This window comes from Talpa occidentalis, unplaced genomic scaffold (assembly GCF_014898055.3).
Source record: "Talpa occidentalis isolate TD23 unplaced genomic scaffold, MPIMG_talOcc4v2.1 talOcc4.5, whole genome shotgun sequence".
NCBI lineage: Eukaryota > Metazoa > Chordata > Mammalia > Eulipotyphla > Talpidae > Talpa > Talpa occidentalis.
The window spans coordinates 96,265,625-96,283,144 of NW_023604861.1; the positions used below are offsets into that span (position 1 = coordinate 96,265,625).

Below are 17,520 nucleotides of genomic sequence, written 5' to 3' on the forward strand. Positions count from 1 at the left end.
CCTCAAAACAGTGTGAAAGCAGCAGGGAGTTGAGAAAATGACACAGACCAAAATATGTGGGTGCCAGAGACCAGCCTAGGGGCAAGGAGATGAAACAACTTGCAGGAGAAGCAGGCACCCTGGAAAGAAAAGCCACAGCTGCCTTATTTCTCCCTCCCCAGGCCTGCGTGGTTCACAAGGCTCATGGCTCCTTTAGAGCGATGCCACATGGGCAGGTAGAAGCACCCCGCAGAGCCCAGCCAGGGTCTCCCCACCCCCAGAAGATCACAGCTGCATGGTGAGGAGATAGTGACCTTCCGGGAGGGGAGGCTCGTACACAGCCATGTCCACCTGGGCAGGTCAGAGCACCCTGTGCAGCGGCCACACAGCGCTCTGGGGGGGACCTCAGCGGATGCAGCGAGAACTCTCTCACAGTACTTTCTAGAAGCATTCATCTTTGTTCCTTGTGTGTAATATCGCAGGTTAAGTGTCTCTAGGCAGGCCTTGCTCCCTTAGAATAACTGGCTTGTTTTGACCTCGTGGACACATGACGGTCTTAACTCCCTCCGTCTCCCTGCTGGTATCAGCTTTCTGGAACCCTGTGCACCGGCCCCAGGGGCACCTCTGGCCTCCTTGCATCTTATCTCACTTATGTTAGCCTCACTTTCCTTGATCACACATTTTTGCCTTAAAGACAACGCGTGTGCTTGTAACAAAGGGGACAAAGGTGTAAATACACATTCGTATGCTCTCACTGGTCAGGTTGAGGTTCCCAAGAACTGCAGCCCCTTCACTCACCCAGCAACTTCCATCTCACACCTGGAGAGGGGGCAGGCATGCTGTCCCCATTCTATAGATGAAGCCAAGCTGAAGATTCACCTGGTGACCCACAGCTGGTAAGGGAGGCCAGCTCTGCCCACCCTGACCCTGATATCAGCATCTCTCCCCACAATGGAGGCAGCTGCTGGGAAGCCTTCCCTGCACCAGACTCCTCACTGCCAGGCTTGTGGGGTTCTATACCACATAATAACCAACCCACAGGGGTCATTCCTCTGTGCCCAGCAGTAAAGAGCATGGGGCGCAATGAATCACAGGCACGTGGCTCAAACCCTTGTCCTGCCAACTAGCAGCTGAATAAGAAAACCCAGGATGTTTCCAGAGCCCCTGGGACCCTCCCCACACCCCTAGGAGAGCTGTGAGCTAACTGAGGTGATTCTGGGTTTTTACCTCAACTCCATCCTGCCCCTGATAGTCTTCACTTTCAGCAGAGCAAGAATCTATAATTGCTGAACTATGGCCCAGGGTTCTGAAGTTTTTGTTTCCAGGAAAGGCCTGTGTGTGGCCATCAGCCAGGCTGCCTGTCCCTGGGTCAGACACTGTGACTACCCCCAAAAGCTATGCCCATCTCTTACTTGGAATCTCGTATTTGAGGCTCTGGATCAAATTTACTGGAGCTAGTCTTGCTTTTCACTCTTGCCCTCTGGTCTCCAACTCTTTTAGCTCAGACTTTACTCTGGGTTCCATAAATCACTCCAGATTCGATTTCTCCTCCCTCAAGTCCCCACCCACTAGGTTAAGGTGGAAGGTTCTTCTGATTTGTGCTCCTCCATCTTTGGAGGGCCAGAGGTTATCACACTCCCCTCCAAAAGGTCCATTTTCTGCTCAGTCCTCTCTGGGTAAGAGACCTGCTGCAGTTCTGTTTCCAAGGGGGAAGGGATGAGTGAGCCTCAGGACCCACTGTCATACTCAGGCATGCACACCTCCCACCCCCGCCGGCCTGGTGGGGAGCCACAGTGGTAGAAAGGGTTCAGCCTTCCTCCTGCTGCAGCTTGTCAAGCAAACAGCCCACAGTGTGCAGCGCATAATGGGTAAGAGGTCGCTGAGGAGCTGGGGGGCAGAGGAAAGACGCACAGGTCCCTGGTTTTCAGAGACCTGAACATGGGGTAAGCCCCCCAGTCTCCTTCCCAGAACTCAAGGCTGGCCTCCCTGTGCCCCCTTCCTCCCTGCTAAGTCCTGGTCTCTTTGTGCCCAAGGCTCCCCTCCCAAGACCCTTGCTCCTCACCCTTCAAACTTCCCCCCCACCCCCGACACACACACACACATCCCTGAGGGTGCACCAGTCTTAGGAGCATATCCCTGTGGGCAGTAGAGCACTTGATCTGGCTAACAACCCACCTACTGGTGGACTCGCTGACAGGAAGAGTTCAAATGCCAATAATGGGAGTGAGAACGGTGGGCAGGAGCGCATGGAAAGTGAAATCGTGTCCTGACTTTTGATGAGTCCCTCATGTCCACCTTTGCAAATATGCACTCATAAATAGGTACGTGTGCCTAAAGCTGTCCGCAGGCCCATGTGACCGGCGAGGCTAGACATAAATAGTATCAGATTTGCCTTCTCAGAAGAAGCCGAGTGTTCAATGAATTCAAAGGGGGGAAAAAAAAATCAAAGAAGCTGCGGCAGCATCTTGCTGATCTGGGGGAGTGGGGGCGGAGGAGTCTGAGGGCCAGAAGAAAGGTGTGCACTGGGGAATGAATGGGGGCCCAAGGCAACAGAGGAGCTGGGAAGGACAGACAAGACAGCAGACGGCAGGACAATCAGCTCCCTTGGCCAGCCCAGTGTGTGTTTGAGTGTCCAAGTCTGAGCAGAGGAAGCTACGCCTGGCACCTCCATGCCTCTCTCCTCATCCCAAAGCCCGCACCCGAGTGTGATTTCAGTGGGCTCATTCACCTGGTTCTCGCTACCTTCCCCTCCCAGGATGGAAGCACCAAGAAGGCAGGTTGGTTGTGCTGCTGGCACACTGCTGTCTCACCGTGGACATGTGAAATGGCTGAGTTCCTTTAGGGACCCACGTGAAACTCACCTCCAGCTACAGAGTCCTGGGGGGCCTGATGTTCTGCTTCAGTGCAAGTGGATTACAAAGTAAAAGATTAGTGTTGAGCAGTTCAAGACCCCATGTGACACCTGGCACTACTGAGCCTGCGAGGTGGTCCTGGATCCCCAGGCGCGGAGGGCTCCATTCCTAGGGTTGCCATATTTAACAAATAAGATATAGGATGCCCAACATTTGGGACACATTTACACTAAAAATTTACTCATTGTTTACCTGAAATTCAAATTGAAGTGGCAATTCTCTTTTTCATCTTGCAACCCGACCCCCTGGGGGAGGTATGGAGAAAGAATGAGCCCCAGCAATATGCCTGTTATCGGGCTCAGTGCTTTAGGGCCAGAGACTCACCTGCCTTGCCAGCCTCTCCGTGATGAAACAAGTGGAAACATCTCCTTCCTGCTAATAAGGAAGCTAAGGTTTAGGGACTTCCAGGAATTTGCCCAGGTAGCTCAGAGAAGGATGAGGGGAGCAGGGGTACGAACCCAGGACAGAGCTGTTTTAAGGCTCACTCCCTCTTCTGAGCATAAATCAGCTCCCCCAGACAGTCATGAATTCCCTTGTGAGGCAAAGTCACTCCAGTTCATCTGTTTTCTCATTGTTCAGCACAGTATCTGCTTGGCCCAGTAGTGGCACTACAGACAAGTTTGTGAAAAGAAGAAAGATGGAGAGAGAGGGAGGGAGAAAGAGAAAAACGATGGTAGGGAAGGAGGGACGGAGGGAAGGGAGATCTTTCATGGAGAACACTGCAGGGGCTGAGCATGTGTCCAGTAGACAGAGGGTAAAGGATATGGGACTGACCACTGGGAGAGCAGAATGGCATCAGTCCCTCCCCCAAGGAGCCAAGGATGGAGTTCGCCCATCTGGAGTATAGGACAGAAGCCCCAACCTGTGCTCTGTGAGAGACACGAATAGTGGAGGCCCCACATCCTGCCCACAAGGAAGGAGGTTTCATGCAAATGCTCATGGGAGGGTGGGCAGTGGCCCCGAGAACCTGGGGCCCAGCGCAGCTGAGACCCAGTCAGGGAGGCCCAGAGGGAAGATGGATGAGAGGGAAGGACGAAGACTTCTAAGGGGCTCACCCTTCTTGCATCTATCTTCCTCCCTCCACAAAGAACTCAGCAGCCCTGGGTGCTGATCCCTGTGCCAGTGGCTGCAGTTAGTGACGTGCAGGAAGAAGGTCCCTGCAGTGCTCTAATGTCCCAGGAGGCTGGGGAGACCGGTCACTGGAATCTATTTCTTCAAATCTGGCTCAGGCCCAACAGTCCTGATGGTGTTTATTATCAGCTGATGATAGGTCACCCTTCCCAACCTTTTGGCAGAGCGGGGACTCCACTGGAGGATCTTAGGCAGAGTAAGGGGGCAGCGGCTGGGCCTTCCCTCCATGAGCTCTCTTTACCATGAGGACAGCCACTTATCCACATAGGGACACTTCTGAGACTGAAATGACTCATGCTGTGCATTATCAACAGGCAAAGCCAAGCTGCTTCACAAAACCACAAGCTGGGTCCCCAAATTCTCAAGGAGCCTCCCAGGGGGGCCAAAAAGGAACTGGGAGCCCCCTAATTGCTGAATCTGAGTTCCCACAGGGACTGTACCCAAAGCTGTCCAGGCCTTGCTCCAGTCCTGGCCTGTCTGGTCCCCTCCTCTCCAGAGTCTAGGGGTCAAAACTCTGGTCACAAAACCCCTTCTGGTCCCGTGTCCAGTCACCAGGGACACAGCAGGCCCACAAAAAGCAAGTGGCTACTATGGCCCTTCAGCCTTTACTACCTCCAGGGGGGTTGGAGTAAGTGGGGGCCAGAGCAGGAATCAGAGAAAGGGCCAGATTGGGAGGAAGTTTGAAGGAGGAGCGGATGACGGGAAGAAAAGGGAAGGGTGGAGGCTGCAGTCTCCCACCTATGGGGTCTGCGCCTAGTAGTGCACATACAGTAGGCCCACCGAGCCCTGGCCTCCTTCCTGCCCACCTGCCCCTAATGCTACCATAAGGACCCATAGGTAATTCTCCACATCCCCTGTTCCCTCCAGGCCCCTCCAAGCACCCACCCCAAGCAGGCCTACCTTGCTCACCGTCGGAGAACTCAAGAAGGGATGAGTGGGCCTAGGCCCCTAGGAGCAGTTTCTGTCATACAGTCGGTGAGACTGCCCCGTGAAGTATGGCGGTTGAGGCTTCTGACTTCCGCTCCTCTCACCACCCCACACGCCCGCCGCTCTTACCCCTCCCGCTCTGCAGCTCCCCAGGGCTCCCCAGCAGCAGCACTGCACCTCACATTTCCTGTCCACAATGCAAGAGCCTCCACTCCTAGGCCCGGTGCTACTGCCCCTTCCCCAAGCCCCTGCTCCCCGGGGGCTCCACTCCGCTCCAACCCAGGCTCAGAGAATTTGCCAGGGAAGTCCTCCTACCCAGTCCAGGCTGGTGGAGAAAGGGGAAGGTACAAGTCAGGAGCAGGCCCCACCCCCATCCTCCCTGCGGGTGGGTCTGTCACTCGGTTCTCATCTCTACCCTGGCTCTCTCTCAGTTCCTGGCAGGGCACCAGAGCAACACAGGAGCCACTCCTCTCGGCCCCCATCAGGCAACTTTCCCTTTTTGTTTTTCACAAGAGACGTTTCCATTTCTGTGTGGCTCTACCTATGAGTTACAACAGCTCCTGATACAAATATCTTGTAGTTCTAAAGCGTCCTCCCAATAAATACCAGGCCAGCCCCTGCTCTCACCTCCCTTATGAAGTGCTACTATACTCATGACACATTGCTATACTCAGAGAGGTTCAGCCACTGGTGAGTGTTACACAGCTGAGAAGTCACAAAGCTGGGGCCAGAGGGCAAATCTCAGAACACAGGAACCGCTATCCACCACCCCACGCTGAACCCCCGCTTATGTCCTAGGACATGAGTGAGATACTGAGCGTGGCAGGGAGTCACCCTCACCGCACAGTTCTCACTTCACGCTACAGTCTGTTCTCCGGCCTCAGCTACCACCAACTTCTCTACTGAGGTTCAAAGACCCTGATGTCACCTGAGCTCTCATCCTCACTGACCCAACTCCAGCAGACCAACCCCTGTGCACATCCCTAACAGTAGTGCCCTCAGACCCAGGCCACCGGGCCCCAGTGTAGAGCATGGGCGTGGTACAGCCCCAGAGAGGAAGAGAAAGGGAAAGAGGGATTCAAAGGCCAGCGGTGGGCCCTGCTTCAGGGGCCACATTCAGAGGAGGCTGAGAATCCTAATTCCTGATTGAGATGGGAAGCAGGAGAACAGGACACATAATGGCGGCTGGATGGCCAAGTTTCAGGTGGTCATATTCAGATGTACTACACCTCGCCTTCCACTGTCTGGGGCTGGCAAATGCTAGAAGCAGATTTACCAGCACTACAACCCCAACACATCCCTGGCTCCTTACCTCCCACACCCCAAGCTACTCCTCTATAGCTGGGATTTTATAACGCTGCCCAGCAGTGTAAGCCAGACACCAGAAGTCACTTAGACCTAAATGCAAAGCCACCCCTCAGGCCTCTGCCTCATGGGTATCTCTGGAATGTGGCCACCAGCACACACTCTGATGTGAGAGGCTGTTGATGCATCAGGAATAAAATACAGGATCCCTGTCCTCAGGGAGTTTCCTATCTAGTGGCAGAGAGTGGAATAAACAAAAAGACTAATGAATTGCATCTAACTATAAATTGTGATGAATGCCAAGGAAAGGAGAAGGGAATAGGAAAAAAGGAGAGAGCAGCAGGGGTGAGCTCCCTGGGGGAGGGGGAGAAGTAGGGGAGCACTTGGCAAGGGGTGTGGATCCCTGTGCAGAGCAGCCAGCCCATGAAGGGCATGGCAGCACTTCAGGCAGAGGGAATTGCATGTCTGATTCCTTATCTGGGGCCAGAAAGGGCTCCATGATGAGCTCAAGGAACAAAAAGCAAGTGAGAGTGTGGGGGAAAATGGGCCAGATCCTGTGGGGTCCCCAGTAGTAAGTCAGGGTACATGCTAAACACCCAAAGCCAGGTCAGGGAGGATGCATATTTCTTTTTAAGACCATCTGCTGCTGTGTGGAGAACAGACAGTCAAGAGCAGTAACTGAGCTCAGGGAGGCCTATGGGGGCACAATGGCAGGCCAGGTGAGGGGGAAAGTGGCTTGGAGGGGGCAGGGAGGCAGAGAAGAGGAGACAGAAGGTGTGGGGCACATAACGGGGATGACTGGTCAGCTCTGCCACTTAAGGAGATGCAAGGCATGATAACAGAGAAGTTGGGTAATTTCTAGATTTCTGGCTTGAGCAACTGGATGGGTGGTCATGACAGTTGCTGAAATGGGCATGGACTGGGAAGATGCACTTGGGGGAGAAAAGCAAGAGTTTGACTTTGTAAATATCAGGGTTGAAGTAGCTGAGATTTTCTAGGAGGCAAGTGAAAAACGTGCCTAGACCAGGATGGGAGGGCTGGAGGGATGTGTGTGTGTGTGTGTGTGTATGTGTGTAAAGGTGGTCCATGCCACGGGTGGGTGGAACCCATCAAGCAGTTTGAAAGGAAAGTGACAGGAAACTGTCGAGAAGGTGAGGGAAATGTGAAGAATTGTATTGTGACAGAACACGAGAAGCTATCAGGAAGAAGTGGTCAGTCATGTCAACTAATACTAGAAAAATCTAGGAAGATAAAGGCGTCCAAGTGACTGTCGAATGTGGCGCCTGGAGGTTACTGAGAAGTGGGAGGTGGAGACAGAAGACAGAAGACAAGTGCCCACGAGGTGAGGACTACGAGGAGGTGAGGGTGGGGGTCAGCAGCCCTCCTCAACTCTTGGATTCCACATGCCCTGGTGTGTCCAGACCCCGCTCCGCCCACCAGTCCTTTGCACAGGCAAGCTCGGCTCCCTGCAGCTGGAAAGGTGATAGTCAACTGAGGTCCCGTGATCTGCGTCCTCCATGTGTTTGAGTCTACAGCCTCTCCCTGACCATGAACTTCTCCAGGGCAAGAACTAGTCCATTCACATTTACAGTCACCACAATTGGGCAGCAGTGCCAGGCTCATGACCACTCCACAAGTATTTGGGGCCCAGTGAGGAAGAGCTGCTCATTCTGTTTCCTGATCACTGCCAGACGACACTGGGGAGCAGCCTCTGCCTCTCCCTTTACTCCCAAGGAGCAGGTTTGCATACGTATTGAGTATGTATTGGGGGCTCTGGGGGGTGGTTCCTGATTATACCATACTTCAAGAAAAGCCTCTCAGACTCCTGGAGTCACCAGCTCTGTTCTAACTCCTTCCCAGGTGCAAGAAGCAAAATTCTAGATGGGAGATCCCTAGACAGGGAGGCTCTCCAGTTCAGAAGGGTGCATGGCTCAGATGAAGGCAAGGGAAGGGAAGCTGGTTCCCGCCTTCAGAGCCCCTACCAGCAGTGAGCTTCTATCTGCTGCATCCCCCATGCTACTCCTGGGGTTCACTACCCAGCCCACTGTCTCCCTGCCCAGGGAGGTAGACACGCGGCTTCCTGACTTGACCACAGCCAGCGGGCATGCAGCGCTGCCAGGCAGCCCCTTCCTGCCGCCCGTGAGGTGAACGTCTTCCTGTTTGCCTGCAGAGGAAGCTGCTCAGCACAGGTGGGGAGGTGGCTTCGCAAGAGCCAACCTTGAGTGGAGAGTGGAGGGGGGAAGTGGAGCCCACCTTCCAGGAGAAGAGCCCTGGGGGTTTCAGCACATGATCTGCCCAACTGAGAGGTGGAGGTATGAAAAGAGGGAGGCAGCAGACAAGGGACTGGCCACAAACTATGACCATCCTTTATAGACACCAAGATCGCCTAAGTGCTTGAGGCCACCAAGTCCGTGACAAGCAGGATCTCCCCTCCTTACCAGTCTGGGGTGGGAGTGAGTGTTACTGTTTCCATGCTACAGAATGGATGAGGGGCCCAAGGGTCAGAGTGGTGGCCTGGGCTCACACAGGCAATAAATGGAAAAGCTAGATTTGAACCCAGGACTGCCGAAAGCCTGCAGACAGGCTAGCCCCCCGACCATCTCACACTGCAGGCCTTCTTCCCGGGGGCAATGCCAAAGAATGAAGCCTGGACTCATGTTCCCAACTCAAAGCTTTCAAAAATCCTGAGCAGATGGAGCTCACTTCCAGGGACACCAGTTACTGGGTGGGATGAAGGCGAAGGTCAGGGGCACCTCAGCAGGCTCTCATGCCCCTGAATTTGTCTCTGTAAAAGTTCTGTCCTTTAAGGAAGACTGGGAGTAAGGCAGTCATGTGTCCTTCCTCCAGCTCTTGACCTACACAATCTGGGTCCTCTGGGAGGACAGACAGGACGATACTGCCTCTCTAAATTCCTCTGACAGGTAGGTTCCTGCTGACCAACCTGACTGCTGGCCTTAGTTCCGCCAAACTTCCTGGGGACAGGAGCAGAGCCAGGAGTTAGGGTTTCCAATGACTGAGTCCACTGTAGGAGCTAGAGGCACCCCTCCCCCAATGGTCCTATAATGGGAGGGAGAAGCTTCTGAGAAGCAAGGCAATGGGGAGAGGGCACACAGTCCAGCAGGAATATCACCAACAGCCCTGGAACACATGTGCGTGTTCCAGTGCCACCCCTGGCTCCCCGGAGAAGGGAAGGAAGTGATTAGTAAAGTGAATGTCATGCTTCTATCTGTTGCCCAATTCCATGGTTGGCACAGTGAACTTAAGAGGCTGTCCCTTCACAGGTGTGGACACATGCCCAGGGGAGGGACCGCCCAGGCCACAGTCCCGGGAGCTCTTCTATCTCAGCACCAACGTCTGGCCCCAGTGTCCCTCTTCCTGGACTCCCCTTCTCTGCCCCTTAACTCCTATTAGCACTTTCCCTGCAGCTGCTGAGTATGAGTCTGCCCTTCCCAGGGAAGCGGTGCGGAGGCTCCACAGTTATTCACCTCCATCTCTGAGTCTGCTTGGCACCGAGAAGCCACTCGCAAAATGTGTGCTAAGACACATGAGCATGCAGTTATTTATAATGGCAAATGTTCACAACTCAATACCCACAACAGGGACTGGATAAACAGGTTATAATACAGCCCGATATTCACAGACAACCTCACCAACCCTTGTCTTGTTTTTGAAAAGCACTTAGTGAAGTAAGAAGATGCTCATAGTACATTAAGAAAAATGATTTTATATTCAGTATGATCTCAACTTTTTAAAAAATTGTGTATTTAGAGAATAAAATACTAAAGCACAGGTTAATAGTGCCTATGTGTATATGTTGTCCATATGTGTGGTTTTAATTTCCTAGTGCCTTTTTGGTATATACCTAATTATTAAAAATAAATGTGCTTGTTCATCATCAGAAGAAGTAATAAGGATATGAGAAAATTTGTTTCACTAAATAGTAATTGAATTTCTCTACTCACTGTAAAGACTGGGCCATCTTTTGCCAACCTCTGTGCCCTACTGCCAGCAGGGGTTGAGAACCAGCACGGAAAGGGGAAGGCCCAAAGGGGCTAACAGGCTCATATGTCTTTAACTTTTCCCTGTCACTATCTCTCGTGTGGTCAGAAGTTGGTCATAAGTCCTTTCTACAGGGCAGATGAGCTCCTAGAAGGAAGAACTCAATAAAACCTACCCCAAATCCCTTCTCTAAGGGTGTCAAAAGACCCATCATACCTCCATACATAAACATTACCACAAACTTTCTCTTCTCTCATTTGTTTTGCTAAAAACCCATTAAAAAGAAACCCATTTGCTCTTCCTCCTGTTAGGTATATAAGCCTCTAACCATTTACCATGTCAGCTACTACTTTTGTTGTCTCCTGTGTACATATCAATTAACCTTTTCTACTGTTCTTCTGCCTTTTCTTTGATTTACAGTTCCCAGTCACTAAATCTAAGAAGGTAGAGGAAAAGATGTTTCCCTCTCCTACGCATGCAAGATTACCTCCAAAATCCATGAATCTAAGGCTGTGTTTGCCTAAGTATGTGGTTCACTCAATGAACAGTGTTAATAAATGTTTGTTTAAATATGCATTTAAAAAACTGGTGCAGCAAACATGTGATTTCAGAGGTGTTATTGCTAGGACCACATGCTAAAGCAGATAATGCTTTACATTGCATTGCATATTTTACATTGTATTCTCAAATGTGTGTGCTCAAGGAAAAATATTAAATCAAATAATATAGATGGAAAACTCATGTCAAAAGTCATGACAAAGATATGTAAATGGGTACTCTGTACAGCTGAATCTGACCTTTCAAGCATTTATTTCTTTGGAAACAGAACTGAGAGTCTTCATTGTAACACTAATTAAAGGTTTACAGGAGCAGGAAAACCAGGGTCTGGTGTTACATAAAACAGAAAACAGGTATATTTTGAGGAGACAAAGAAAGAAGAAAAGCTCCAAGCAGAGCATTTCCTGCAACCACCAAGGGGTCAGTATTCCCCAGGGGTGCCCACACTTCACCCTGCCCACGCCAGCAAAGCCCTGGGCCTCAGATGTTCTCCCTGTGCCAGCAAAAGCCAAACCAGGCTCTATCAACAGTCACCCTCAGGGACAGAGGCAATATGGCTTGGCAACTCTCAGCAGAAACAGTATGAAGGCCTCTGAGCTCATCTCCCAGGCAGAGAGACTGCACACCTTAACTTCCCGAGGTCCTTTCCTCAGTGCAACACAACACTGAGAGACTCCAGGAGAGCAGGGAACCCCCTCCTTGGACGTCCTTGCTTATAATAGCCGCCCAAGTTCCCATGCCAAAAGGATGCTTTCCTGAGGTCAGCCAGTCAGCAAAGGGCAGTACCAGCACAGATCAGAGTTCAAAAGTGCACCCATGTCTCCTTGGCTGGCTCGGCCTGTCCATCCACTTCGCCCTGTGTGCCTGGCCTAGGTAGGCTCTGTTCCAGCAGGATCTCTCTGACCTGCTCCCACTCCTGTGGTGACCTCGCCCACATCTCCCACATCTTCATTTCCCACCTTTCTGCTAAAGGTTCCCAGATCCTTCTCCTGCCCAGAGTCCTGACCGCCAGAAGTCCTCTAGCCAGGGGTAAACAGGACTTCAGAGTTGGTAGCGTGCCCATGTGCCCATGAGTGTCCTCCCCAGGAGGCCCTGTCTATGACATCACAGCCACTCAACTTCCCAAGTTAGCAGGCCTGACACCAGTCTCCACCCCTCATAACTTGGGTACCTGAAGGCCTTGCTGTTCCACCCTCACACCAGCCTGGGTCTGCACCTGCCACAGGGATCTCCTGTGGCTGAGGCTCACATCCAGTCTACACTATTCCTTTTCCCAGAGACCACTCTCGCCCTGGAAATATTTACTGACCCAGTCCGACTCCAGTGCCTCTCAACCCTTGCCTTCAGGGAATCCCAGCCTCTCCTAGGACCTCACCTTTATACTCAAACTGCATCCCAGCAGGCTATGGGGCTCCCCTGAATGTTCTGTACTGTCATAGGCTGGCGTGCCCTCATGCTGTGCTCTTGGTCAGTTCTGTTCCCTTATCCATTCCCCTTTCCATCTAATTCTTTTCATTCTCAAAGGCTCACCTCCTAAATCCACGTCTCCAGATCTTTCTAGACCGGTCCAATAAGAATCCACTGTTTGGATAATCCCACAATTTCAACTATGAAACACAGTGTAGTAATCAAATGTTTGGAGAGTGGTCAGCTAAAGTTTTTTGAAAATGCACATTGGGTTTAAAAATTAAGATGATGATTTCTAGCATAAAATAATTTATGTAAGTTAAAAATGTATGACAATATAAAGCAACATCATATATTTCTCTAAAGTACATCCAGATCCCGGGAGAAAAAGACATATCCCAGAGTGGCTGCTGCTCATGAGGGCAGGGGGAGGCACAGAGGGGTGGCTGGTGGACTAGAGATGAGGGGCGGAGGGAAGTCAATACAAAACAAACAAAAAGATGAAAATACAATTCGAATCAGAGCCAAGGACTTGAAGAGTCCCCAGAAAGACCAATAGCTTACGGCATAGGTGAGACTCACAATACCACTCACTATAAAGAAACTACAACATGATGCCTTTTTTTTTTAATCTGTCAAAATGGCAAGGACAAGAAGTTGGTAATACACCATGTTGATGAAGCAGAGGGGTACTAAGCAATCACAAAAGTACTAAGTCAGAAGTCCCAAGTCATGCTGTGTCTTTGGAAAGCATCAAAATCGAAAATCCACATGGCTTTTAACTCAGTAATTCCATCTTTCTAAATCTCTCCTGCCGAAATAGTCACATAAGTGAGCAAAATAAGCAGGTAAAGTATGCTTCATGCATTATTGTCTGTTGTATCAAAAAAATTGAAATGAGGAAAACAATCTGCAAGCCCAGACAGGCTAGATAAATATGGTGCCACACTCATGAGGTGTTACACATTTATCTCAAAAGGATAAAAGTACATCCATATGCCCTGAATCAGAAAAACAAGTATATTAAGTAAAATTATACAAAACCAAACATGAGTATTATTACTGCTTGTATTTTAGAAAAAGAAAGAAAGGGAAGGTATGTGTGCAGATATGCTTGTTTACAAATAGAATTTCTTTCTCTGGAAGTGTTGTTAAGGAACTGCTTCTGAAGAAAAGAATTGGGGATCAGAGGGCAGGAAACAAAGGGAGATTCTTCATTGTGAACCTCAAGGCTGTTTGAACTAATATTTGTGAAAATATTTTGAATGCATGCAAGTATCCCCTTTAAAAAATGTTTTAGGGTCTCCCTGGTGACCTAGGGGTTATGTCTCAGCGCTGTCACTGCTATTACCCCTGCAGCCTAAGTTCTATCCCCAGCCAGGGAACTCACCCACATAAAGCACAGGAGACCTCTCCTATCTCACCCACTGCTCCCCTCAGCATTGTATTTCAGTAAATCCCCCTGTTCTGCTCCACACTGTCTCTGATGAATCCTCTGGCCTCCTCCCCAGTTCTACAAAATATATACATATATATCTTTCAAAGGACTTTTAACCTATGCAAATACTTTAATAAGAAATGCAATGTGCACAGAGCCCCTGGTGTCTCCTAACCACTCTGCTCTTAGGCACTGAGGTGCCCCCTCCACTTAGGACAAACACGCCTTCAGTGAAAACTACATCACTTGATTGTAAATCCTGATTCTTTACTTACCAGCTGTATAAAAGTGGGCAACTTGCTTATTCTTATTCTTTCTCTTATTTCTTTCTCTTATTCTCTTATTCTCATCTGTGAAATGAAAGAGACTTGATGTGAGGATTGTGTGTGCAAGTACAGAGCTCAAAGGAGGGCCCAGCAGCTATGTTTTCACTGCATGTCAATTAGTGTATACACTCCTGATTTTCCTTTAAACTAATAAGACCACCTAAATTACTTAAGAATGAAACATTATAGGAATTTTTCCAGCAGGCAACATTTTTTCTCCCCATCTCCAGCTTCCAGAGTCTTTACTGATTAGAAAAACTCACGGTCAGCCTCCCACTTTAGCTCTCTTTGTATGGGTCCATGATGTTTTGGTGGATGCTGGGTGAAAGTAATGTCTCTCCAGCCAAGACATGCTCTATCATTGGTGATCACCCATTCCCCTACTGGGTATGAACCACCCAGTCCAATCCTGAGTTCGCTTGGGAGCTAGCAAATCTTCCTCCACAGCAGCTGGGAGCACTGTCTGCTTCCTTGAAAGCTTCTGGTCTTCAACTGTATTCCACCCTTGCCTCTTCTAACAAGAGTCTGAGATAACCTATTCACCTCCCAGAGCCACAATGATGTCCTTCCTGCTGCTCCATGCCCTGCACACTAGGCATGCTCATGACTCCTTCATACCTCAGGGTCTTTGCTCTTGCTTGCCTCTGCCTGGAATGTTCATCCCCCTGATCATCATATGACTTTCTCATCTACATTCAGATCTCCACTCAAATTCCATCTTGCTGACATGCCTGACCACTCCACTGAATCCAGCACTTTCCAAACCTTTAACCTGCTTTACTTTTCTTCAAGGTATTTAATGGCCATGACATGCTATTACTGTTGTTTATCATCCATTTCTCCCTACCAGAAAATAAGTCCTGTAATCACTAACATATCCTTAACACCCAGAATATGTCCTGGAACATATGGGCCTTCCGTAAGTATTTGTTGAATGAATGAATGAATGAATGAATAAATGAGCAAACATATCAACAATAATTGCTTTCTGGGGGTGCTTAAATCTCTGCCTCAGGTTCAGGCCTTCCAAGGAGAAATATACTCAGGACATTGGAGAGAGGCTGGTTCACCACTCACCACTGCTCACTGATCCTAAGCCCCTGCTCCTGGTCACTGAGGACAGCCTATCCCATGCCCCCGGTGTTTTAGAGCCTGAAAATGGTGCCATCTCCCCCACCCCATTTAGAAAGTCTGTTTGCTCAAATTTCTAGCTAAGAGCCAATTTCTCTAATTTCACTGTCATACCAATATCACCCTGTTTTGGTTGTTTGTTTTATAGCACTATCAGTCTCTGAAATAATGTGATTTATCTACTTACTTGCTTATTCCCTCTCTCCAACGCACATGTAAATGACACCAGCTGTATTCCCTATGCCTACATGCCTGATTGGTATTTAGCACTCAGTAAACATTTGGTGAATAAATGAATGAATGAACGACTCTCTTCAAACCCTCCACAGAGGAAATATCATGTCTGGAAGAAAAGAATGAATCACTATTTGCTGTTTAAACTTGACCTTGGTGTGTTTCTTATGTAGAGGGGGTCACAGACATGCAATTAGTTGCTAATTACATTCAATCAGCTCCAGGCCTGAGGAAGGGCCTGGCTAATGGGGTTCAAGAGCCCAAGAAGGCCTGGTCTCCACTCTGATGCTGGCCTCCTGACCTAGACATGCAGGCCATGGACTGGGGTCTGGGTGAATGCACTGGCCACTCACTCAGGGCAGCAAAATCCAACTTGCAGGCTGGGAAAAACCAGCAAAGAAGTCATATCCCCCATTCCATATTCCCACTGAAAGGACAAGCTGGCTCTAACCAAGCAGGAGCCTTAGAGGGGATTTGAGTCTGTGAGCTGAGCAGACACTGCTTACCTTCCCAGGAACCTCTCCCATGCTTTCTGACCAGATACACCCAGAAAGGGCCAAGGAGAGGGACAGTTCTTCCCCACCCCAGTGCACTCCTGGGGGATGCCAAGTCAGTCTGGCTCCCATCCAGCAGGGGTTGGCGGGGAGCAGGGATTGACAGGGAGGAGCTCCGCCTGTCATGGGCAGTCAGAGGCCACTGAGGCACAGGCAGTGGGAGATTAGATGTAAAGGCTTCAGCGTGGCTCCATTCTGACCCTGGATGACGTGAAGAACTCCACTGCTCTCCAGTGGTGCTTGCAGCCCAAATCTACCCAGTCTACCAGGAGAGCCTGCGGGGCCACAGCACCTCAGGCTCAGGCTGACCCTACCCAGGAGGCACAGCCCAACTTCACTTTGCCGTACCAGTCTCCACCACCCAATTAGGCTGGATTCTGAGGGACCCAACTCGCCCTCCACTCTCCTGCAGCCTCTTCCTGCTCTTCCTGGCCAGGACCCCTAGACCTCAAGGAACCCAGCCCAAGACCACTGCACAGGTGCAAGGAACCCAGCCCAAGACCACTGCACAGGTGCTTACCGGCTCCGTGGGTCCAGTGCATGGCTCAGAGTCACTGTCAAGGGCGCAGGCACGGGCGCCCCCAGCCCGGCCGTGCCCTCATGCCAGGCATTTCCTGCCGAGCTCTGCTCTGGCCTCCCTCAGGCCGGGCCACCCCATGGCCCGGTGCCCAGGCCCGGGCCGGGTCCGGCGAGGGCTTCGGGGAGGCGGCTGCGAGGGAGGCTGGGCCCGCCTGGCTCCGGCGCTCTCAGGAGGCACTGGGTTTCCGGGAGCGAGGGCGGCGGCCACGGCCCGAGCGGCGAGGGGAGGGGAGGGGCGGGCTGGGGGCGAAGCCGTCCGACTGGTCCGACGGCGGCGGCGCAGGCTGAGCCGGCGGGCAGGGCCGCAGCCTCCTGCACGCCCCGCGCGGCGCCGCCCGACCTGCGCTCTCAGAGCCGAGCAGCTCTGGCTCCGGAGCCCTCCGCTTTCCTTCACCAGCGCAGAACCCGGAAACTGAGGCCAGACCCAGATCTGTGCAAGCTTAGACACAGTAATAATTCTGAGTCCCAACAAACTTACTATTTACTAATTATTTCGTGCATCGAGTTGAGAATCTCAGCTGTCTGTCGCTGTTGTCTTACCGTGAGGGTTGGTGGCATGGAGCAAATGCTTGTCTGGAAACTGGATTGTAGTTCAGCAAACCTGTCCTCAGACATAGGTGGGCGTTGGCAAGAAACTCTTATTTTTCAATCCGTGTATCCGATTTCTATTTCTGTATCTCTGTAATACTCCATATGGGGAAATCTGAGTTAAGGGATTCCACATTTCCAAAATAGCCAGTGATGTTTTAGTTCCTCCAGTAAGTGAAACTTGAACTAACAACCCAGTCTCTTTATCTGATGCTGCTTAAATTGGAGCTGAACAAGCTATCCTAATAACAGCTAATATATATTGGGTGTTAACTTTGTGCCAGACAATAAGTTTTCTACCTGTCTTAACACATTTAATCCTCACTACAGCACTATGAGGTAGCATCCTTTCCACATAGCCAAGGAAGCTGAGGTACAGAGAGGTTAGGTAACCTGACTGGGGTCACAGATATGCTCTATATCATCACACGGTGCTGCTGTTTTGGCCCTGA

At 50.7% G+C, this 17,520-nt stretch overlaps 1 protein-coding gene across 4 annotated transcripts in view; it reads right to left on the bottom strand.

The window, feature by feature from the left end:
• The window catches only part of PSD4 (pleckstrin and Sec7 domain containing 4), a 31,991-nt gene extending 15,466 nt beyond the window's left edge, over positions 1 to 16,525 (bottom strand). For 2 of the 4 annotated variants that reach the window (XM_037527805.2, XM_037527803.2), the window contains exons 1-2: positions 16,422 to 16,525; positions 13,932 to 14,006 (exon numbers count right to left, since the gene is read on the bottom strand). The gene's annotated coding sequence lies outside the window, so the exon portion shown is untranslated. Of the gene's footprint in view, positions 1 to 11,770; positions 11,880 to 13,931; positions 14,007 to 16,421 lie in introns of those variants that run through there. The other 2 variants (XM_037527804.2, XM_037527802.2) reach the window with 1 other exon arrangement.
• Positions 16,526 to 17,520: the final 995 nt, after the last annotated feature.